Raw genomic sequence first — 25728 nt, 5'->3', positions numbered from 1 at the left:
AATTCTACCCAAAGCTGGGATTACAGAACAATGATAGAAATCTAGCAAGAGGCCACTGTAAATTTCTAAATGTCATGAATACGTTATTCCATGTCATTTAAGAAAATTGCTCTCTCACTAACAAATCATGTTTTTTCTAGGTTAAATCATAAGTAACTATGGCCCTGGCTGGGTGGGTCAGTGGTTGGAGCATCATCCTGTATACCAAAACATTGTGGGTTCAAACCTCGGTAGGGGTGTGTACAAGAGGCAATCAATTGATATTTCTCTCTCTCTCTCTTTCCACCCCCCCAAATCAGCAAATAGTCCTTGAGTATGGATTACAAAAAACAAAACAAAGCAAAACAAAAACCCCCAAAATAAAAACACAAGTAAGTCTGAAATGCAGCCCTACTAACACACAAAAACAGAATTGCAATTTTTTTGCTAAGGAAAAAAATGAGAGTAAGTGAGATATGGGAAAAAACAGTACATATCTGGAAGGCATTGTTTTAGAAAGTAAACCTTTTGCCTTCCAGAAATATACTGTCTTTTCCCATATCTCACTTAGTCTCACTTTTCTTCCTTAGCAAAATGGCTGAAGTTAGCTCCAACCACTTCATAGGCTTCTGAAAAAGCAATACTCATTAGCCTTCTCATTTTGTTTATATCTCATTTATCTCATTTGGAAATAGAATCACTGGGTAGGGACTCAGGAATTTTGTGGATTGCTTAATATTTAGCATGCTTTGCCTCCCAGTAAATGTTACATAAGAACAATAAAGCTATATTGTGCATTCTTAAAGATCTGCTGGCCCTTTAAATTATTTTGCAGTCTAGTCAAATTCTTAACAATTGCTCTACTTCCATCATAGATAGTAAATCAGATTTTGTATTTGTGTTCCCAACAGTGCCTACACTGCTTTCCTTCATGATTTCTACAAGGGGTCTACTGTATACTTCTAATGGTGCTTCCATAAGGCTTGTTAATTTTGACCTTTACATTCAGCCGATAAAACATGTTAAATTGTGCCTCTTGTGTCTATGAATCCTGGTGTTTAAGTTTTGGAAGTAAATAAGAATTGTCTGAGTTACTAAACTTCTTAAATTAATCACAAAAATAAAAGCAAGGCACTCAACTTATTAAAGAGGAAAAGAGTTACTGTCAATTTTTCATAAAGCACAAATAAGCATCCTCACAATGCAGAGCTGTCACCCTCCCACGGTTCCTAACATTTCTAGGAGTGTAGCAGCAATAAAGTAAATAATATATTTGTGAGCTTGAACCTTCTATCTGCTGGCAAAAATAGCAAAAAGACTCTTTGAAAGTACATACGACAAGAATTACAGCCAACTTTTAAAATAAAATTGAATTAGAGGACAGTCTGCAAGGTAGGCTGCTAGCAGTTGATGTGTTGCCATTTCTGGAACACTGAAAAATTAGGCCTTTCTCTCATTTCTGCTGGAATGACCCCTTTTTGGACTGGCATCTAATCTACTTCATTAACAAATATGTTTTAAAATCAACAGTTTAGCTGCTAAAATATTTTTAAATGTAATTACTCTAACAACGATAAGAAATTAGTAACAAACCTAGTTCCTTTTGAACTAGAATTTTTTTGAAACAATGTTAATATTGTAAATTATGGAGACGTAAATTATTTTCATGTGCAAATGATGTTGTGAACATTAGCAGAAACAAATCTTCCTGGAAACACACATACACATCCAAAATTTTTTCTTGTACAAGTAATTTTTCACATGAGTATGACCTAATTACATTGGCCACAGCGATAGACAAAACAGGAAAAACATTAAACTGTCAGCCTTGAAAATTGTGAGAATGTAACTGATTTATTTCAGGATTTCTAGTGGTATGAAATGATAGGGGAAGAGGTAGATCAGAAAACAAAAAAAAACCCATGCTTTAAAACCCATTTCTAAGGACCCATTTGTTAAAACAGCACATTCCCTCTTGTTGGCTTAAATATCTGGCCCTTTTGTGCTCAGGGAAAGGAACCGACTGCTGAAAATAACTTGCATGTGAAAACCTCAATTTTTTTTTCTTAAAAACCTATTCACACATACAGCAAATACTCTGAATCTTTTAGACGTGCCCCAGGAAACATACACACTGTTACAGGAAGAGAAAAGAGTGCTTAAATGCAGATCGTATGACATGCCTCTGCCCAGCCCCAGCTGGACACGTCGAAAAGGGACCTTCGTTATCCGAAGTGCTCAGCTGTGGAGGCTTCTGACCTCCGAGTGAAAACAAGTCCCTATTCCAAACACTGCATATTAAATCTCGGGTTCTCCCTCATATGCTGATCTGTAAAAAAATTTTAAGAGATGATATAGAATGTCAATTATTCACTTGAATAGGCTGGCCACCCACTGTGCACACTGCAGGCACTGAGATGCCAGGGTAAAATGTTTAGCTCTCCTCAAGCTGCTCACAAAGACGGCAATATCCTACAAAATAACAGGTTAACTGTTTTGGCAGCAGGCCCTATATAATCCATTTTCTTCCTATTTACCTCGTGAAGGCTTACAGAGAGGGGAATTCTTTCCGCGCATTGCTGTTTTGGCTATTTTGTTGGATCTCCAATGATGAAAAATGCTTGCAAAAGTCTTTAGTTAGATGTGTCTAGATTGAGCAGTCCTACTATGCCAATTTTGTATTTCTTTTGATTCAGGAATTTAAACTTATTAACAAATATTTCGTGAGGCACAACAAGTTAATAAATGTTTTTAATATCATCAAGGAGCAAAACAAGTACAGGAGATTTTTGGCTGATTACCTCAATAATTTCTGTCGGTCACCCCAATAAAGTCACTAAAAATAAATAAAAATAAAAATGGTAATTTCTATCAGTCCTATATGAGGTAAGAGAGAATCACCATTGCCATTTGACAAATTTGACCAAGGAGTAGTGGCAGATGAGGAGCAGTAAAATAGGTGATCAGGCTGCACATCTTGGAAGGAAAAGTCTCGGGCTTCACGTCCACCATATGGCACAAAACTCTGAGCTACATGTGTAGAGCAACCTGACATACTGACTCCACATGGCCTCTGTCTCTAGTACATATTTTAAGATTCTGGCAAAGAGTTTTGACCAGTGATATATGATAAGAAATATGCAGGTCATAGTGCCTATCCTGCCCATAACACACAAATAATTGCATCAGTCTAGATAATACATTTTATAGTGGTGCCAGCACTTAAATATTTGAGGAATTAACAGCTAGAGATCTATAGGCAATAGGGCTTGGTCATGCCAACACCATATCTCACTGTACGCCATGACAGTTAATGAACAACCGTGCTCTCAGTACCTGGAACCAACTATGGAAGAGGCATATCATGACTCAGAGAATCTGAAAAGAAAGAGATAATGAGGAAATTAAAGAAGCTAATAGTAACAAAAATACTCCAGGTCGGGTAATTGCTTTCCTTGATACAGGGAATCCAATAAATGTAACTGAAGATGAAAAAAGATATGACATTAATATAAGAACAGTTTCTTGAAAAAAACATAGTAAGAACTAAACCTGCAGATTGAAAGTAGAAGTATAAGACCATGGAAATTTTGATATAGATTTGTTAATACCCTAATCTCTTAATAAATGGTTAATTTTAAGATAGACCTCTTTACATCAACTTTCAGTGCTTAAAGATAATGAGCAATAGCCATTAAGTTTTGAGAAAAAAGGTGATCCAAGAAAATTATACCCAGCCACTATAGCATTTACAATTAGCAAACATAAAATAAAAGAAATGCTGGGAATTCAGCTTCCATGGATCTTTCCGGGGTAAATCCTTCCTCCCAATTACATGATAATAAAATGTAACCAGTAAAGAAATGAGTTGTCCATAGAGAGGCAAAAATAAATTCAGTAATGAAAGATGGCAAAAGGATCACGTAAAAAGACCATGCATTTATATACAAAACCAATACTGAAAAACATTATTGCAGTCAGAGTCCAATGTAAAGGTTAAGTATATGGGCAATGTAAAAAGCATAAAAACCCTCCTAAAGTTGGGAAGATTGGAGATGGGAGGAGATTTGAGAACTGATGTCTAGCATCTTTTTTAGCACATAGTAAACTGTAAACTCTAGGGGATGAAAACCAATGATTCCAATCTTTCAATGCATTTATAATTTCCTTTCTTAATTTTTGAGAGACCATTTATCTTTCCTGGTGTGATTAGAATATTTTTGTGATAAAGAAGCATTTTTGAAATTAAACAATGACTTGTCTTCCATTTTAGATTTTTTTTTGTGTGTGACAAATTTAAGTAAAATTAAATTAAGTTTGGTATATTATAGTAACTATAATATGGTCAGATATTTAAAATTTACTTATATTTAGGCATCTAGTCATATTTAGTATGCCTAGGAAAGTGTCTGGAATGATGTTTACTTAATGTTATTATTTTTACTTTAAAACAGTTAATGACCTTTAAAGAGACTTGGTAACATAAGTTATATAAGGTAGGAATGATTTTGAAAATGATCCTTCATATTTAATGGCTTATTTGCTCTTTCTGATGTTCTTCATTCCTTTCAATAGAAACAGATTTCTCTCATATTTTCCCCTTTTTCTTTAGACTGCAGAACTTCTTTTTATCATTTGTTGTAGTTCAGATTTGTTGGAAATAAATTCTTTCAGCTTTTGTCTGCATGGAAATGTCTCTATTCCATGCAGACACGGAATAAATTATTCCATCATTATTATTATTTCACTGGATACAGAATTCTAGGCTAACAGGTTCTTTTTGTTTGCTTGTTGGGGTCTTAAAGATGTCATTCCAGCCCTGGCCGGTGTGGCTCACTTGGTTGGGCATTGTCCTGCAAAAGTTTGCCAGTTTGATTCCTGATCCATCAGGGCACATACCTGGGTTGCAAGCCTGGTCCCTGGTTGGGGACCTGAGAGGCTACTGATGGATGTTTCTCTCCCTCTCTTTTTCCCTACCTTCCCCTCTCTCTAAATAAATACATAAATTCTTTTAAAAAAAAAGGTGACATTCCATTGTTGGGAACCACTCTGCCTGGTTTCAGGAGTTATAAGTGCCCCCCATGGCTAAGGCTGAGTGAGCGACCTCCTGACTGTGAGCCACTAAGAAGACAAAGCTTGTCTCCCTGGCAGCAGCACTGCTTCTGCTTCATCCATCCCTGCCCCCAATGCTTGGTGGGTTAGTCAGAGTCAGAGACAGGTAAGACCCCTCAGAGGGGAGGGGGGGAAACCTAAGACAGACATGATCACTTGGGAGGCCCTCAAGGAGGGACTCGGGGGGCTACAGCAAAGAGGGAGTGATGGACCCTTGCCCCCCACCCCTATTCTGACATAGCCTGAGTCCCTATTTCCATTTGGGAGAAGTACTTCCTGGCTCTAATCCACTTAAAAACCTTGACTGGGAAGGCAGTGCAGCCCCTTGCCGGCTAGAGTGGGTTCCAGGGTGATGGAGCATAAGAAAGAGTTCCTAAAAATCCTGTGAAACCTGCTTCACTAAGAGTGCTTTCATTCATATGATAAGGGTCCAAGCAGGAAATGAGTACGTCTCCCAAAGCTTTTGCAACCCCCTTACCTGACAGACACTGACTCAGACTAAGCCCTCAGATTTCTTTGCAATGTTATCTATTGTTTGATCCTTGCCACCTAACATTGATTGATGAGCTTTACCTGTATTCCTGTGTGTTACAACCCAATAAAAGCCATTGAGGAAGGGGCTCTTGGCCTTTCACCTCTGAGAGATTGGCCACCTCTTCTCCCCAAGCAGATCACATCTTGGTAGTTCCACTTTCATCTGTGGCAGATGGGGGGGGGGGGGACTTGTGGGCAAAGTTGCCCCACATTCCATTGCCTTCTAGTTTCCAGAGTTTCTGATGAGAATAGCATTATTTTTTATCCCTATTTCCTTGTATAAAATGTTCTCTTCACGTCCCCAAGATGCCCTCATCATTTCCTATTTGGAGTTTTCAGGAGTCTGACTATGATGAAGTGCATTTTTTTGGTTGGGGTTCTCTAAGCTTTGCAAATTTGGAGAATTCCTGGCCATCACTGTTTCTATTATGGGCACCAAATATTAATGAGGATTATGTCAGGAAAAAGTTTGAAATGACTTTCAACGTTTTTTATTTTTATACTTTTATTCCATTTCAGTTCTTTATATTAAATGTTTATCATTTCCCCCCAAATAAGTGATTTAATGAAACCAAAAATCTCCAAGCAAATTTGTCAGTGTATTAGTAATGATCAATCTTATATATTGGGAATATGGATACACGAACCATTTATTACTGTTCTTTTTCTTTAATATATTTTTTAAACTTTGAATCATAAAGATATTAAAATAACAGGAATAATGTTTTGGGAGACTTAGGAAAAACATACAATTTCAAAATCTTCCAGTATATGTTAATTCTGTCATGAAAAACAGTTAAAAAATAATAGTGGAGTTGCATAAGTGGCCTAATCAAAACCACCCATCTTTAAGATAGCCATCTTCTGTCACTTAAGAAAGTGACAAAACAATGCAGTATAAGGAACTTAGATAAATAAAATCTTCATTAAAATTAGATTTTATTCAGCTGAAAAATTATAAATTTGTGATTGCAGAGTGACCACCTTCCACTAGTCTGTACTCTCCTAGAAAACAAGAGATTATGTCCAGTACACTGTTGCAGTTTTTAGTTTATGGCATGGTCCCTGGCACACAGGAGGAGCTTTGGAAATATTTGTTAAGAGATTATAGTTTTTAAATTTCATTAGTGGGGAAGAGTAGGATGGTGTAGGGACAGATATGGGTCTGAGGCATGTGTTGGTTTTAGTCTTCTAATTCTCTCAGTATAGTTAGGTAATTCAGTAGTTGCTCAATAAAATTTCACTTTGGCTTAGTCCTTTTGTTTCACATGTTACATGTGTCAAGCCACTCTCATGAGAATGAAGCATCTACTCTTGGCTGGGTCTCTGCTCTTCTGGGTCAGTGCCCCTCTGGTCGGGGGCTTGCTGGTGCTAAGCCCCTAGCTGACTTCCAGGCCATGTCTTCTTCTCTGCTAGGGTGGGGTTTGCATCCTGCTGCTGATCCTTTCTGTGGCTTCTTCTCCTTAGGGTGTCACAACTTTTGGCTTTGGCTCCCCCTTGGCAGACACCTTTGGCACAGTCTCCATGATCTCTGCTTCTGGCTTCCCACTGTTCTTGGGCCGGTGACCTACCACTATTTTGCATCACCAGTGACTTAGTGGCAAAGGCAATGGATTTCATGCTGATGACAGAATGGAAAAGGCAAATACAGTATTTCTGCATTTATATATTTTTTCAAGTGTGAGAAAAGTAGAAATTTCAATTTTTATTGTTTCATATTTTAACTATTCTTATTTTTCACACTTCAAGTTGCTTTCATTAAGTTTTATTTATAATAAAAATAATAAAATTTACAGTGTGCTTTATATATACAGAGAAAGGAAGCAAGTGAGTTCATTTTTATGGCAATTGGTTAGTCCACACAACTGAAATACTTAGAAACAATTACTCGTTGCTTTGGAAAAAAATACCTGGATGGGAAGGGAATTGCCTACTGTTCATTACCGATTATATACAATTCTTCTAAATTTTTTTTACTCATTTAAGGGACACTATTCAGAACTATTAGAGTCAAGAGAAGCTCAGTTGAATGGTCAGAGAAATGTCTATGACTAAAGTATCTGGGTAGCAGGTCTTCACTTTCAAGGTTTGGGATTAGATAGAACGTCTACTTTAAATTATGTAATCTCTAGAAACAACAATTCTATAGGGCTTTTATCATAAATATTCAGAGTACAAAAAGATATTTTTCCTTTTACATAATCAAGCCTTCTATCTGCAATTTAAGAGCATATGGCGCTTATGGACAAAGAAACATTTGGTCAGTCTCGTTTGTAATAAATGCTCAGGAATAAAAAGACAATTACTAGGTTATGCCTCAACAATCTCATCTCCTGGTCACTGTTCCTTCAGCCTCTTCTTGTTCTACTCTGCTTGATCTCCCAGATTCTCAAGGCTCTTCATGCTTCTAAGTTTCAAAGCACGGAGACCTCAGCAGTCGTGAAACTACTTACAAGGAGCAAGACTATTTCTGACAAGACAGAAGAAAGTGAAAATTAAGGTTTTTAAAAAATATTTAAAAGAACACAAATTCCTGACCCAACAACCTCCCCAGAGATTTCCTACATTAGAAAAGTTTCAGAAGAACAAAACAAGTTGGATATTAGTATTGTGTGACAGAAGACTGAGGTGACTATAACAGAACTGAGATGAACTGAATCAAGTAGAAGAGTTTGGGAATCTGAGAGTAATTTTTTAAGGTTTTAACAATAAGTGGAGAAGAGAATCAAGTTGATATAAGCTTTGAATGTCAAACAAATAAATTAAAATGATCTAAGTACCAAGTGTACCATGATTACTTAAGTCTTGTTATATCTATAGCACTTTGTTAAATAATTATTTGAAGTCATTTTTTATTTATTCTAAGAAATTTCTGCAATAAGAAACTAGAAATAGCCAAATTTCTAGTGGATCAAAACAATTAATAATAACAACTACAACAATAATGAGAAAATAAAGTGGCTTGTTTTCATGCCCTCTCAAACCAGAGTGTGGTTTTTCTATGCAGAAAATACTATTCAAAAGTTCACTTTTAGTTTTGTCTAACAGTAAATTTTTTTAAAATTACATTTCATTGTTTATGCTACTACAGTTGTTCTAAATTTCCCCCGTTGTCCCCCTCCACTCAGTCCCCCTTACCCCCTCAGACAACCCCACAATGTTGTCCATGGCTATGGGCCTTGTACACATGTTCTCTGGCTACTCGATTCCCTATACCACAGGGAATCCTATGGTATATAGTCATCCCCATGACTATTCTGTAACTACCAATTTGTACTTCTTAACCCCTTCACCTTTTTCACCCATCCCTCCAACCCCTCCAATCTGGCAACCATCAAAATGCTCTCTGTATCTGTGATTCTGTTTCTATTCTCCTTATTTGTTTATTTTATTTTTAGATTCAAATGTTGATAGATACAAGGGGGCACCTGAAAACAGAATTTATTTATAAAAAATTGTGTATTTATTCTTTCACGTTTAAACTTCAGTCACCTTCAAAGTACTTTCCATTTTATGCAATTCAACTATTATGATGTTTTTTCCACTGCTCAAAACAGTTTTTGAACTTGTTGATTTTGGTGCCATTTAGTGCTTTTGCCATTTTTTGTTTCACCTCTTCCACATTAACAAAACATTTCTGTCTGAGGACTTTTTTTTTTTTATCCAGGGAAACAAAAAAAAAAGTTGCTAGGGTAAGATCGGGTGAATAGAGAGGTTGGGGCATGGGGGTCATGCTGTTTTTGGTCAAAAACTGCTGAACGCTCTGAGCATTGTGGGCAGGTGCACTTGTAGTCACCCATCATGAAATGGGCAATCAAAGTTGAAAGAGTCTTCAAAAAAATTCACTGAACCAAACACAACCCCTAATAGCAACACCAGCTGCTACACTGATACAGATGGGTTCCTGGAACACTCCCCTAGCATGAGAAACCTGTACCACAATAGGCCCACCCTCCAGAAGATACTTCTGTTTTTTTATTGGATCCCAACTTGTAGGTGTTTATTTGCATTTTATTATTCATATTTTTGATCTTCTTCTTCCTAAAGAAGACTCTTTATTCCTTTAACATTTCATATAATACTGATTTGGTGATGATAAACTCCTTTAGCTTTACCTTGTCTGAGAAGCTTTTTATCTGTCCTTCAATTGTAAGTGTTAGCTTTGCTGGGTAGAGTAATCTTGATTGTAGGTCCTTGTTTTGTTTTATATTCTTATCACTTTAAATATTTGTCGCCAAGTCCTTCCAGCCTGCAAAGTTTCTTTTGAGAAATTGGCCGATAGGCTTATAGGGTCTCCCTTGTAGATAGTTAACTTCTTTTCTCTTGCTGCTTTTAAGATTCTCCCTTTGTCTTTAACTTTGGCATTTTAATTATATATGTCTTGGAGTGGGCCTCCTTGAGTCCATCTTGTTTGGGCTTCCTCTTGGCCTTTCTGGACTTCCATGTCTATTTTCTTCACTAAGTTAGGGGAGTTTTCTTTCATTATTTTTTCAAATAGGGTTTCCAACTTCTGTCTCTCGTCTCCTTCCAGCATTACCACAATGCTAATGCTGGTGTGCTTGAAGTTGTCCAAGAGGCTCCTTACAGTATCCTCATTTAAAACAATTTCTTCCTTCTTGTTCTGATTGTTTTTTGCTTCCTTATGTTCCAAATCATTGATTTGATTCTTGGCTTTATCCACTCTCCTGTTGTTTCCCTGTAAATTATTCTTTATTTTAATTAGTGTATCCTTTATTTCTGACTATATCTTTTTTATGTTGTTGAGATCCTCGCTTCCTTGAGCATCCTTATAACCAGTGTTTTGAACTCTGTATCTGCTAGATTGCTTTTCTCCATTTTATTTCTTTTTCTGGAGTTTTGTTGTGTTCATTCATTTGGGCCATACTTCTTTGTCTCCTCATTTTGGCAGCCTCCATGTGTTTGTTTTTATGTGTTTGGTAGAGCTACCACATCTGTTACAGAAACCCACCTGTGCTGTTTTGGAAGAGCTGTGGGGTTCGATCTCCTGCCACCAAGAAGCATGACTCCAATGCAAGAGTTTGATGAAAGAGAAGAGGGGTTGTTTATTTAAAGGTTATACAGATTTAGAATAATGGTGTATTTTTGCCATTAAGTCCCACTCTTTTTAAAACACCCCAAAACACATAATTCTGCCTTTCTTTGCCAAACCCAGCTGGTTTTAGAATATGCCAGTCAGATGTACCATCTTTCAGAAAAGTAGAAGCCTGCGGTGTAGCATTCCTGGTCACAGTTCAGCTCCAAGCACCTCCCACAAATCCAAAATCCATGTTTGCTTAGGCAGGTCCCCACACAGCAATATGAGCTCTGCCACTGTCTTCTCTCTCTTACTCCAGAACTCATTGGATCTTTCTTATATAACAGACCTCATAGCTGATTCTCATCTAAACCCTTTCAGACCATGTGGCTTCTCTCTCTTCTCTTTCAGCCCACCCTCTTTTAAAATGCTCAGCCCAGAACTTCCTATGTGATCTCATATTTGGTCCCTCCTATGATGTGCCATTTTTGCCAGTTGCCTATATCTTTCACTTTCTTTTAGCTGCCATCTTTTGTCAGGGCAAGTGTTCCCAGTGACTTCTAGGGTGAGCATCCGCCCCCTGTGTCTCACAAAGGCACTGTGCAAAGCTACTCCAGCTATGTCAAGAGTCCCTGAATGCTCTCAGAGTCACATACACCTTTCACCCCAGGGCAGCAGACCTCTTTCTTTAAGAATAACAGGGCTATTAACTTACCATTGTTATGCAAAGCATCTTAAACCCCATTATACCCACTTCTCCTCCCCCCAATCAAGGTTTGTGGGGAATGTCCTTTGCTATTTTCAGTGGATCCCTGTTCTGCACCCTGTTACACATCTCCCAGGCTTCATAGAGTGGCTTAGTGTAGCAACTGTCCTATAAGACCCAGTGGCACAGACTACCCTATTATTCAAGCTGGGTACTCAAGGTGCACACACTGTGTAGCCTGTGCACATCCTCCCATTGTAGTTGAGACTTGATTGCTCTCAGCACATCCAAGGTCAGCTACTGCCTTTTGTCTGTCTGGAGCCACACAGCATAAGCTACAAAGCAACCTGCAGATGGCTGCCACTTGTGCTGGGCTTGGAGGTGACCAGGCAAGGCCAAACCATGAGCCAAGTCTGGCTGCTGCTAGTGTCAGACCTGGGATAACATAGTGAGAATGAGAGGTACAGAGCTCACCCAATGTTGCTTGTTTGAGAAAATTTAGGAAAATCTGAAGTGTGGGCCTAGACAAGCCATTCATATGAAAAAGCCACCGGAAACAGGTTGGGTGGACCAGAAGGCTGTGTGTGGCGGGGTCTCAGAGAATCACCAGGGTGGGGCAAACAGTATGAGCCAGGCTGATGGAGTCTCTAATATGGAATCTGCCTGCTGGCACTGTGGTTTTATTGGGGGAGGGCTCAGAAAAAGAACAGTGCCCTCTGCCAGCACTTATGTCTGGAAGAAAGCTCTTCCCTCAGTTCTTGCCCTGATGCCTGACAATTCAATTCTTCCCTATTGTCTCTGATGCCTTTCATCTGCTCCCCCTACACTGGAGCTCAGAGGGAGTGAGTCTGAGTAAAACTGTGTGTGGGTCCTTTAAAAGGAACTGTCTGAGAATCCAGCAGTTTCTGTCTTCTACAGCTTCAATCCCCATTGGTTTTTACATCCAGAAGTTATAGAGGCTTATCTTCCTGGCACTGGAAACCTGGGATGGGGGGCCTGATGTGGGGCTGGAACCCTTCATTCCTGAGAATCCTTCCTATTTTTGTCCACCAAAGGTAGGTGTGGGACCAGACTGTTCCATATCTTCATCCCTCCTACCAGTCTCAATGTGATTTCCTCTTTAATTCTGTTAGTTGTAGGACTTCCATTCAGTTCAATTTCTGATGGTTCTGAACGATAGCTGTTCTGTAGTTTAGTTGTAATTTTGATGTGGTTGTGCAAGGAGGCAAGCTGTGTTTACATATGCTACCATCTTGACCATTAGTCAAATAAAATGTTTTCAAGGTGTCCAATCATGTGGTCATGGATCAATTAGCCCATAGCCAATCTGTACACATATATCAAGTCACCACAATATATACTCTAAATATTTTATAGTTTTATACCACAACAGACCTGAAAAAAACCCACATAACAATAAAAAGGATAAAATATGATACAATGGCATGAATGAATAAAAAATAAATCAGTATTCTGGGTTTAAAAAAGCCAGACAGAAAAGAGTATTTACTATATGATTCTACTGATACAAAATTCTAGAAAATATAAATTAACATACAGTGGCAGATACAAATGAGTGGTTTCATGGCTCTGGGAGCAGAGGGAGAGATGTTCTTTTGGGGGTGATAAAAATGTTCTGTGTTTTGATTGTAGTGGTGGTGGTTTCACACCGGTGAAAGCTTAAGAACAAACTATGGTTTGAATTTATTGTTCTAATTTATTGAATACTAACCTTTTAAGCCAAGGGTCAGTAAAGTTTTTCTGATAGAAGCCACATAGTAAATATTTTAGATTTAGCAGGACATATGGTCTCTGTTGAAAGTAGGCTGGAATTTGAATTTCATACCATTTTCACATGTCACTAAATACTATTTTCTTATTTCCCTAACATTTACAAATGTAAAAACCACTTTTAACTCTGTAAGTACCTTTAAATACAGTTTTGACAGCATCCTTTACATTGCCTTTTTGAAAATAGGCTTTAAAAATCTAGAGTTTGGATATCTGTGAACTATTCTATGGGTTAAGCTTAACTGTTTGAATAGTGATAGGTGACCAAAAAAACCCATCATTGATGATGATAACAAGAAATGAGTGGATGACCCTGTGCCAACAAGAACAAGGAAAAGAAATCACTTTGCTGTGGAAATTGTATGAAATTTCATACACATTGAAGTGAAAATATGTAAGATTATTTCAAGTAGAAGACTGAGCTCAGGAAAAAAGGCAAGCAAGGTTGGATTCCCACGTGTGAAAATAGCTGTGCATGGGTAAAAGCTAAAGCCATAAGGTTGTGTGATTTTTTTTAAGGTTCCACTGTGTAGAGAAAAATGCCAAGTGCTCAGGATTAAACGCTCAGGATTAAACACAGCTGGAGAACATGAACAGGAAGAGGAAGAAGTGCGATAAACAAAGAACAACTGACTGGTTGGCAGGTCAGATAAGAGAACAGCTACAACTAACCGTATCAGAGAAATCAAGAAAAAATTCTGTTCCAGAAGAAGGGGGGAGGTGTACATCATCAAAAACAGATATCAAGAAGGAAAAAGGCATTTGTTTATTTCAGATATAGCTGATGTCTTTGGAAAAAACACAATCACATTAGAAAGAATAGTGAGAATAGATTGAAATAGGCAATCTATAAAGCTGTCAAGAACAATCTGACTCACAAGAGGAGATCAGCCCATTTGAAAGTGTATGTCAACACTTGATGGGAATGTTTGCATCCTTCTACCCCACCCTCTTCATTCATTAGTATACTTTTTTTCTAACTAAATGTATTGAGATGACACTGGTTAATAACATAAATTTTAAGTGAACAATTTTTAAAACCTCTACATCCAAGAATATGTTTATTGATTTTGAGACAGAGAGAAAGAGGGATGGATGGATTGATAAATTAGACAGACAGATAGATAGATAGATAGATAGACAGACAGACAGATAGATACTGGCTGCCTCCTATTTGTTCCCTGACTGGGGATCAAACACCTGCCCCCCCACCCACCCACACCACAATCCAGGCATGTGCCCTGACCAGGGACTAAACTTGTAACCTTCTGGTGTAAAGGATGACACTCCAACCAACTGAGCCACCAGGCCCAGAGTCAAGTGTACAATTTCATATTATATCATCTATATATTGCACTGTGAGCTCATCACACAGTTTTTATTTTTACTCTGAGCAAAAGACTGTATAACACAGAGTTCAATTCCTTTAAACTACACACTGAATCAGGCACCCAGTGTGAAGTTACTGAATGAGTGCTGCACATTTTATGTTTTCTACAATGCTGGGTTAATGTGGTTGTTTCTCCCTGTCAATTTCATATCCTCTCTGACACCAAGATGCCTTTTAGACATGCCAACTTCCTGTATTTCTGACATATTCCTGTCCAAGAATTGCTGAAGGCAGACAGACAGATGGCCAGACACATAACTATCGAGCTTCTGCATCTTGTATAGTGCTTTTAAAGGAAAATAAATCTAGTAAACTTTTAAGAAATTATGTATTTCACCATAACATGGTTAATCAAATATAAAAGATGATCTAATGGCCTTGTTTTAGAAACATTCTCAGATGAGTCAATTCCAAAATAATGATATAGTCCCTGTAGCATTTATAGAAATGTGGAACTCTACATCCTATGCTCTGCTGTCCTGAAACACAGAGGTATATATCATGCACTGAGAATACAGCAAGAGGTTTTTCATTATGACTGGAAAAACTGGCAAATGTTGGGACATTGACACAAGCAGATTGAGGTGTCACATTTCTGAGAGTTTTTACATTTATAGACTTGAGATAATACATATCTAAACAGAAATCAATAATAATTCCAGATATTAATGAGAATATATAGTCAAAATATTATTATTTTTTTCAAGTACTTTTTTCCTGATGATTGATGGGCTATTTTGGAGGGGCAAATCGTTTACTATCATTTTGTTGCAATTTCCTAATTAGTGAAACAAGGATACTAGGGTTTTTCCAGGGATGTCAATGGGATACCTGATTAACAAAACTTAAAAAAAAGTACAAATAATTTAATCTTAAAAGGCAAAATTTTAAAACAGCCCAAGTACATTAGTATTTATTACAGAAGAGGAAAAAAATACAGAAAAGCTAGAAAAAGAGCCCCAAAACTTATACCGAATCATAACACTCAGAAATAACTACTCTATCTTGGATACAAACTTTCTTAAAATTACAATTTCTAGAGAGGGTTTATTTTCCCCAACCCATTAATTATGTAAGGACACATTTTCATATGTAAGCATTTTTTTGAAAAAGAGCCGAAGGTTGGATTTATAGTTGGGCAATAGCTGGGTAACCTCAGGCCTTGGTTTGCCTGGGATAGGGGGTAGCCTGTTGCCTCAGCATTTTTATTCACACCAACCCATTCCCTCAAGTATCAATGACAGTGAATTACATGGCCATTTATTTAGTAGGGCTAGATAAGGCACCACAAGGGCCCAGTCTACTGGAAGCTATTCTATTGGATACAGGAGAAGTATGGAGTGTATCCTAATAAAGACTCAAGTCCTAACCAGACCTCTTCACATAAGGAGGGTCGGAAATTTAAATTCCCTCCAAACTATTTTGATTCATTGCTTGAGTTTATACGTAACAGCTGAGTATCCACCAAGTGGTGCAGGGTAGGTTCCATGCAGGCAATGCACAGACAGGCACAGCCTACTTCCCCAGAGTATTTCATGCCAACTCATGTGGTTCAATGCTCTGAGCTCCACCAAGAGTTCCTCTGCTTCCCAAACCTAAGATCACTGCCTGAAGGGAAAATCAGTAAAGTGGAAGGGGCCCAGTGATGGGCCTTACTCTGGGGGCAACTTTGCCAGCAAGTCCCCCAGTCTGCCATGGATGAAAATAATACTGCCAAGACATGATCTGCTTGGGGAGGAGAGGGGGTCAATCTCTCAGAGGAGAAAAGCCAAGAGTCTTTTCCTCAATGGGCTTTTATTGGGTTTGTTTTGCACAAGAATACAGGTAAGTATCAAACAATAGATAGTATTCAAAGAACTATGAGGGCTTATTCTCAGTCAGGGTCAGATAGCTTTGAAGAGCCATAAAACTTTTAGGAACAAACTTCTTGCTTGGACCCTTATCGTTTAAATGAGAGCATTCTAAACAAAGCAGGCTTCACAGGACTTTAGGAATTCTTTCTTATGCCCTATCACCCCTGCACCTGCTCTAGCCAGAAAAGGGCTGCACCAAATTCCCAGGCGCAGGTTTTTAGGCTTAAGTGGATTAGAGCCAGGAAGTGCTTCTCCAGACGGAAATGGAGACTCAAGCTATGTCAGAATAGCTGGGGGGTGAGGGTCCATCACTCCCTCTTTGTTGCAGCCTCCCAAGTGATCGTGTCTGGCTTAGGTTGCCCCCCCTCTGAGAGGTCTTACCTGTCACTGACTAACCAACCAAGCGTTGGGGGCAGAGATGGATGAAGCAGAAGCAGTGCTACTGCCAGAGATTAGCTTTGTCTCCTTAGTGGCTCACAGTCCAGAGGTCACTCACTCGGCCTTATCCATGGGGGGAAGTTACAACTCCTGAAACCAGGCAGAGCAGTTCCCAACAACTCACCTATATTCAGTGATGTGCTTTCAAGTATTTTCTCTCTCCTTAGCAAAATAATGTTGTGTAGTATTCTTTTAAAAGTTTTTGAGTATCTACTATATGGGAAATTCTGTGATTCATAGAATAGTATAGGAGATGTGGTATCTGCTTCAAAGAGCTTACCCTAGAGTTGAAATATAAGGCTTATAAATAAAATTAAGTCCTGAGGTCTAGAATGTATGCTATGATGTATGGCCACACTTTTGCAACAGAAAGTGTCAAATTTGCAGTAGCACATAAGTTTCATATGTGAATATGTACTCCCTCACATGATGACAGTTAAAAGAAAAATAAGATTTAATTTTATGTATTTATTTTGCAGCCAATTTTTCAAAACATAATTTTTTAAATCCCCACCCAAAGATATGTCTTATTGATTTTAGAGAAGGGTGGGGGGAGGGGGAAGAGAGAAAGAGAAAGAGAAATATCAGTGTGAGGAACATCAGTTGGTTGCCTCCCATATGCTCCCCAACCAGGAATGAAACCTGCAACCTAGGTACGTGACCTGACTGGGAACTGAATCCACAACATTTTGATGTATGGAACAACACTCCAACCAACTCAGCCACCTGGTCAGGACCAGAACACAATGTTTATGTACGTTACACTGATAGTAAAAGGAAATTTTAAAGTAGTGTCTCTTAATTACTACAACCTCAAGTCAATCAGTGGCCTATTTTTATTTTTTCAACAGTTGTCCCATTTTCCCCTCTTCACTCCCCTCCACTCTGCACACCTCCTCCCACCCACATTCCCCCCTTTAGTTCATGTCCATGTGTCATACTAATAAGTTCTTTAGCTTCTACCTTTCCCATACTATTCTTTCCCTCCCCCTCTGTCTATTTTCTACCTACAATCTATGCTACTTATTCTCTGTACCTTTTCCCCCCTCTCTTCTCCTCCCACTCCCCTGTTGCTAATCCCCCATGTGATCCCCATTTCTGTGATTCTGTTCTTGTTATAGTTGTTTGCTTAGTTTGTTTTTGCTTTTGTTTTAGGTGTGGTTGTTAATAATTGCGATTTTGTTGTCATTTTACCGTACTGTTTTTTATCTTCTTTTTCTTAGATAACCCCTTTAACATTTCATATGATAAGGGCTTGGTGATGATGAACTCCTTTAACTTGACCTTATCTGAGAAGCACTTTATCTGCCCTTCCATTCTAAATGAAAGCTTTGCTGGATAGAGCAATCTTGCATGTAGGTCCTTGCCTTTCAGGACTTGGAATACTTCTTTCTAGCCCCTTCTTGCCTGTAAGGTCTCTTTTGAGAAATCAGCTGACAGTCTGATGGGAACTCCTTTGTAGGTAACTGCCTCCTTATTTCTTGCTGCTCCTAGGATTCTCTCCTTCATTTTAATCTTGGGTAATGTAATTATAATGTGCCTTGGTGTGTTCCTCCTTGGATCTAACTTCTTTGGGGCTCTCTGAGCTTCCTGGACTTCCTAGAGGTCTGTTTCCTTTGCCAGATTGGGGAAATTCTCCTTTATTATTTGTTCAAATAAGTTTTCCACTTGTTGCTCTTACTCTTCTCCTTCTGGTACCCCTAGAATTTCCATGTTGGAATGTTTAAAGATGTCCTGGAGGTTCCTAAGCCTCTCCTCATTTTTTTGAATTCTTGTTTCTCCATTCTTTTCTGGATGGATGTTTCTTTCTTCCTTCTGGTCCACTCCATCAATTTGAGTCTCAGTTTCCTTTCCATCATGATTGGTTCCCTGTACATTTTCCTTTATTTCACTTAGCATAGTGTTTATTTCTTCATCTAATTTGCGACCAAAATCAACCAATTCTGTGAGCATCCTGATAACCAGTGTTTTGAACTGTGCATCTGATAGGTTGGCTCTCTCTTCTTTGCTTAGTTGTATTTTTTCTGGAGCTTTGATCTGTTCTTTTGTTTGGGCCATGTTTTCTGTCTTGACGCACCTGTTATGTAGTGAGGGGCAGAGTCTTAGGTGTTCACTAGGGTGGGGCAATCTATGTTGCTGGGTTTTGACACTGTATGCGGAGGAGGAGTTTGAGAGGGAACAACAGTGCTTGCTCTGCTCTCAGCCGGATTTCAGTCACTTCCCACAAGCAAATTGGGCCCTTCTGGTGCTGATTTCCATGTGGGTGGGTTTGTGTATGTCCTGGAACCCTGCGGGTCTCTCCAATGAACTCTCCTGTGAAGCTGGGAGTTTCTCCTGCTGCCTCAACCACCACAGGTGTTTTCAGTCAGTGTTTTGAGGCTTTATTTTCTCATACTGGTGCCCTGGGTTGCACATTCTGTGTCAATCTCCAGTTTTGCCTGGTTTATCTGCATGCATATGTGGGACCACCCAGTCTGCCAGCCGCCTTGTGTGCCTCACCCCTCCACAATCCTCCATCTCTCTGGGTCCACCAGCTGCTGCCTTGCCATGAGTCCTCTCTGTTTGGCCTCCTGACTGCACCCCTCCTACTGATCTGGATGAATGTGTCTACTTTAACTCCTTGGTTGTTGGACTTCCGTAAGTTCAATATTCTGTCAGTACTTGTCGTTTTTTGCTTCTAAATTGTTGTTGTCCTTCTTTTGGTTGTGCAAGGAGGCACAGTGTGTCTACCTATACCTCCGTCTTGGCCTGAAAGTCCTGAAAGTCCGCCTATTTTTTAAGACAATATTTTTCCTTAGGTCAAAAAATATAAAAATCAGCAAATGGGTATTGTTTTATATTTGGAGTGCAAGGACATTTTCAATGTCATCTACTCTGTAAGGAACTGGATTACTCAATTCTTGTGATTGATAATATAACAAAAATCTAAATAAAGATCTTAGTCTAGTCTTAATTTTCTTCAGTGCTTACAATCACACTCTTGTAAAAGATGTAATTTGCAGTCAGATATCTTGGGGCTGAATCTATAAGAAGTAGTATTAGTAGAATAAGTACACTATATACTAATTAGTATATTAAGTAGTTCTGCTGTTATATGGAGCTATACTTTATATGAACCTCAGCTTTTTAATCTGTCCAATGGGAATATTAATATCAGGTTTCAATGGATTACTATGAGGTGCAAATAAAATCTCTGTAAGACATATATTTGTAAGCTGTGAATCTACTCTATAAATATAAGGTGATACTATTTGCAGTGCTAAAAGGATTTGTACGAAGTTAGTCTTATCCTTATCCTGGTTGATTTCTTTCTGTGTATACAGCACATTCCTTCTAGCTGTGGTGGCCTGCCACAGGTTGTGTTCTGAGAAAGATGACATCATGTCAAAAATGGTGGGGGGTGGGGGACAAGTTAATGCTTCAGTGATTTCCAATACCTTCTCAGTAGAGAACACAAATTTGTAATTTAACTAATAAAGACTCTGCGGTTTGGTTCTCTTATGTTCCCTCTCTTGCCTCAGAGTTCACACTCCAGGCACATTGACCACCAGGCACTTTCAGTTCCTCAGTCCGCAGGGCGTTCTCTCAGTTTTGCCCTGAGGACTTGTTGTTCCCACTCCTGCCCGACCTCCCCAAACCTGGCTGGCTCTACTAATTAAGTAAGAACTGGCCTCCTCCAGGACACTTAGATGCTTCTTTGGTTACCTCACTGCCCCATACTAAGCTATTTACCCCAACACTGCCCCCCACACCCTGCATACCCCCTTTTACAATAATTACTGTGCTCTATTCTAACTGCTAGTTTTCCAGCTGGTCTCCTGCATCAAACACAGAGCCTGTGAACTTCTTAAAGCAAGACAACTGGGTTTCTTCCCTGCCATAGTCCAGCACAGTGCTATGCACATGGCTAGTTCTTCACAAATATTTGTTGAGTGCATGAGTGATAGGAAGTCCAAAGCTAACAAACAAACAAGCAAAACAAAACAAAACAAAACAAAAAACCCAAACCCAACAAACCTGTTTTATCCGAGGCCTAGAAGAATAAGGGCCAGAAAAACCTTAAGGGCTCATTCTAAAGAAATGGGCTTAGCTCTTCCTGCTATGCCATTTCCTTACTGCATCTTCGCAGAATTCTGGGGGACTTATTGGGGTGACCTCTTTGGCAGCTGCTCCCATGACTCAGTAACAGTATGAGGGTATGTAATCACAGCTTTTTATAGGCTAATTTGGAACAAAAACCTCATATAGTGGGAGGGGATGAAAGGCATGTTACGGGAAAGGCAATAAAAGCTTAACTGTGAGTGAGTGTGTGTGTGTTTACACACTTAGAAGTATACGTAAAAGCATGACAAATATCACTATTTTATTGGTTTTTAAAAAAATTTTAAGTACATGAAGCAACAGCTATGTCTAAAAAGAATGTTTGCTAAAATTAAGAAACCAAGCCCCAAGTGCCAAATTTTGGTTTCCTTTGTTTCATAGAAACATAGAAATTTCCATGTAGTGTTTTGCACCTTGATTTTAAACTTTATCATCTTTAGAAGAAAATGGATGCTTTACAAAATCATTCCAACCTATATTGTAATTTTTAGAACAAATAAAAATACAGGATTCTTAAGACAAAGAATCCCATATTCTCTGAAAAAAAAATTTAAAACTGTAAGAAAACATAGAAGCTACTTAGTCGTACTTATTTACATGGTATTGGTGAAAAACAGTGGAGCTGTGTATTCTACCACGTGAGGAAAGGATGACTGTTGGCCTTTATATGATTTGTCAGCAACAATAAAGCCGGGACACACAGAAGGAGCTGGCCATTCTTTTAAGAAATGTTACACAGAGTAAAAGATTTATCTGTGCTTGCCTATGTCTTCCCCAAGGCCCCATGGACACTTACGTCTGTTCCTTTTTCTGTGCATATTTTATGCGTATGTGTGAAATTAATAAGCTTGACATATTAGTAATTGATTCTTTTCCCTTTTACTTAATCTTTAATATATGAAAGCTGAAGTCAGTGGTATACTGAGCATTTTTCTAAATGTCACTACACTTTAGGAAAGAGGCACCCTCTGTTTTTACAAGAAGAGTTGCTGCTTAATTGACAATTGGTACATATCTTTAATAAGTTGTGTGGTTGTGTCAACCTCTACAAAAACTTGATAAAGTGCAGTTAAAACATATTTACTGTAGATTCAAATCGGACAAAGTCAGTGGGATTTCCAGAAGGATGAGATACAAGAACCAGCACACAAAAGAAGAAAGGCAATTTCTATCTTGTCACACTTTTCTGTGTACCATACACTGTATTAAGGGCTTTGTGGACATGGTTGTTCAAACTCTACAACAATCGTATGAAGTACGTATTATCGTCCTGCCTCCTGGGAGCCTTTCCTCAGAGAGGCGCACTACTTTCCTTAAGTATACAGTTCTCCTTATCAGGCTGGGAAATACGGGTGTGAAGTGGTGGGAAGCACAGCGGTTTGGGCTTCTCTGCTATTGGAGAAGCGAAATAGTTCAGGGTAGTGGCAAAGCCCGGATGGGACCAGAAGGCATTAGTGGAGATGGAGAGCACCCAAGGCTATGTGCAGTGGATCATCTGTACACATTGAAGTCAGGAGAATGGCACACCCAAGATAACCTCTTCCCTCTCCTCCTTGCCACCCCAAGTCCAAACAAAAGTTATCTCAAAAATATCTCTTGAACCCTTGGACTTCGGTCCAACTCCACTGCTAATGTGATAGTCACAGTTACCATGACCTCACACCTTGGTCAAGACAAGAATCTCTATACCAATTTACCCCTATTCTCTTCCCCTTCTCTCCACCAACAATTCTCCGTAATAGAAGATGTCATTTCACTGCTCATAACACTTTAACGCTTACCACTACCTTTAAGATAAAGACCACAATTCTAGACAAAGCCTCTGCAGCACTGTATTCTATGCACTTTTTCAAGTTCGGTGACACCAACCTGCCCACACTTTCCACATCCAGTTACACTAGTCTGTTCTCAAGCCCCTCGCCTCAAGGCCTTTGCATAGTCATTTAAAAATACACTAATGTGTATTACACAGGTACGATGGCCAGATAGGGTTCCAAGTGCCACTCCCTCCCCCCCTGCCCCCTCTGCCTGGGAGACACTTGCAGAACGCATCATCCCTCTTGGGCCTGGTGCCACTGACTCAGCCTTCTCTTCTCACTTCCTGAGGAATCCCACAAATTAGATGATTGTCTTCTGTTTATACTTTTCATACCACGCTATACTGATGTCTTATGTACCAACACAATTTTTAACAGTGTGCTATTAAAAACTGCCTCTCAGGGTAGAAGCAGGCTCTGTGATTTTCTGTGTTCTGTTTGGTTTTCCATTGTACCTTTCGAACCTGATGTAGCGACCACTTAGTAAATGCCTTAAGAAAGGTTAAATCTATTAATATACTTTCTATAGATGACTGGCCCATATCCCCACACACAAATATCATTGTAAATTAATACATCATGAATACTTGAGTAGTAAATCAAGCTTTCTGGGGCCTTGTCAAATTTGAGATTTTGAGCCTGTAAAGTTAAAGATCAGACTTTGATCTATGGTATCCCCAAAGATAAGGGCATTCTCTAAAACATACTGCAAATTTTTTAGGGAAAAATAAGTTTGTGCATTATACATGGGTATAATGATCACATATCATGGGTATAAAAATGAGCATAATCCCATTTTAATGCATACAAAAATGTGAGTGCACATTATACACAGCAAAAATATAGTACTTAAGAGGAAACAAGCAAACAATAGCACCTTCTTTACATCATTAAAATAATGGTGAACCTAATTATGGCAAATGATAGGAAGAGAAGAATTCTACCTCCTTTCCTAAGTGCTCTCTGATTTAGTGTGGCTCATGGTAGTGGGAGGAAATTAAGAGACATCTTTAATAGTGAATTTTAAACGTCTTGCTATATACATCACAAATGTGTATGTTTGAGAAGAAAGAACATCTCTAGTAAACTCCAATCATATTTGTTTATGAAGGACATGAATTTCAGAGCTAGTTCTAACCCATAAATGTAATACCAAAACATTCTACATGTATCTGTATAAATAATTTTGACCTTGAAGTGCAACAGTCTGCATCAATTTCTTAGTTCAGAGACAATTAAACATTTTAAACCCAGGCTTTTCCTATTTTGGGTTGATTATCCTTTTCCCTCATCTATAATATAGCTTTTGGTTTTAACTACAGAAGTCTTATTTTATTTTTTTCAACGTTTTTTCACCTCACCTCACTCACAGCTTTTATAACAATAATCTAGGAATTTAAAGAGAAAATTTATTCCCAGTGAATTGTGTCCTTTTAGATTTACCTAAGATAAATGGTGATAATGTAAGTGCTAAGTGCTGAGAACACAGGATAATAAACCATTCTGGAAATGGTGTGGTTATTATCATTTTACTGCAAGAATGGCAACATGGGGCTTCGTGTCTTCGGTGATTTTCCCCCAGAGCATGTGTGTAGGTGGTCGTGGTGATGGGGGCAGGGTACAGCGGTAGAGAGTCATTTAAGTTTAGGATACACCAATATAAGTAAACATGTTGGTAAGGTATAATTAACCTTTCATTATTCTTTGCATTCATTTAAGTACTTATTCATTCACTTAAAATTTACTGAGTACAAGTGTTGATAGGTTTTGGAACAAAGATAAAACATGTAACAGTGACAGGAAAACAAAAGTAATGCCATTATAGCATACAAATGCCACCATAAGGAAAAAAATCACATTCCAGGACTTCAGAGGAAACACATAGAAAAGTGGTTGGCATTACGCAGGGACAACCCCTTGTAAGACTTGACCTCTATGTGAGTTTTAAAAAGACAAACAGGAAGCCAGGCAGTAGGCAGGAGAAAGGAGGAGAGGGCAGTAGAAGATCTTCAAGAAGACCAGACAAGAGTAGACCGAGTAAGTTCACTGAGGCACTGACTTCACCTTCCTCGTTGCTTAAAGTAACCAGTGCAGAAGAGAAGTAAAGTGTCTGCTCTCGGAACAAATAAAATCTTCCTGTCCTGCTTTATTTCAGTGTACAACTTAAGGGAATCACAGATGTTTACTTAAATGGTCCATATGGTTCCCAATGAATACATTACAAACCCCAAATGAATCCTGTTGACTGCTCAAAATTATAACACTAAGAAGTGTGATCAGATTTTAAAGTACATTGTGGAGTGTTCTTTGAGGGGGCATGAAGATCTCTAAAGACCCATAAAGCTAGTATACTTCTAGTGAGTTCAAGGATCAGAGCAATTTTTTTTTAAAGTAAAGGGTAATAAAGTTGGTTAAGTGGCAAATCAATGGCATGACAATCTGTTGGTTTTGAAAGCAACCCAAATTTGTATTATGAAAACAAAAGATTTAAAATGGTTCAGGTCAAGTAATGGTGTCACCTATAATGTTAGCTTCCTGATTTCTTATCCAGGATTTAAGCTGATCTTGCTTTTTTGCTTTGTCTACTGTGTAACCACATGGACTATTTGTCCAGCTGAAGAGATATTTTTCTAAGACATAAACTCTTTAGTGGCCCCTTTTGGAATAACTCAAGTCTCTAATAAGATCATTATAATGATTTAACAAACACAAAGTCTCAAATGCATTTAGTCTGCCTGCAGACTAAATTCACCAGATAATAACATAGCCCTACTGCTAATGACAAGCTCATCTTTGACCTGAGGGAGTTTATAAGGAGTTAAACCAGAGTACCTATATGAGGACACAAAGGTGTTCTTTGTCAAGTATCAGGAAGTCCATGAGGTGACCTCATGTCTTATCTGCTTACCGTAATTCTGGAAACAAGTGCTATAGTCTACAAGATAGACACTTGGTCGGTTTGTGAGGTTGGA

At 38.6% G+C, this 25728-nt stretch overlaps 1 protein-coding gene across 1 annotated transcript in view; it reads right to left on the bottom strand.

Moving 5' to 3' along the window:
- ADGRV1 (adhesion G protein-coupled receptor V1) overlaps nt 1-25728 on the bottom strand; it is a 519907-nt gene that overhangs the window by 9357 nt on the left and 484822 nt on the right. The window lies entirely within an intron of this gene.

This window comes from Artibeus jamaicensis, unplaced genomic scaffold (genome assembly GCF_021234435.1).
Source record: "Artibeus jamaicensis isolate MK-2021 breed Jamaican fruit bat unplaced genomic scaffold, CSHL_Jam_final contig_373, whole genome shotgun sequence".
NCBI classification, from domain to species: Eukaryota; Metazoa; Chordata; class Mammalia; order Chiroptera; family Phyllostomidae; genus Artibeus; species Artibeus jamaicensis.
The sequence above is the reverse complement of the archived record's forward strand: the minus strand, read 5'-3'. Positions and strand labels throughout refer to the sequence as shown.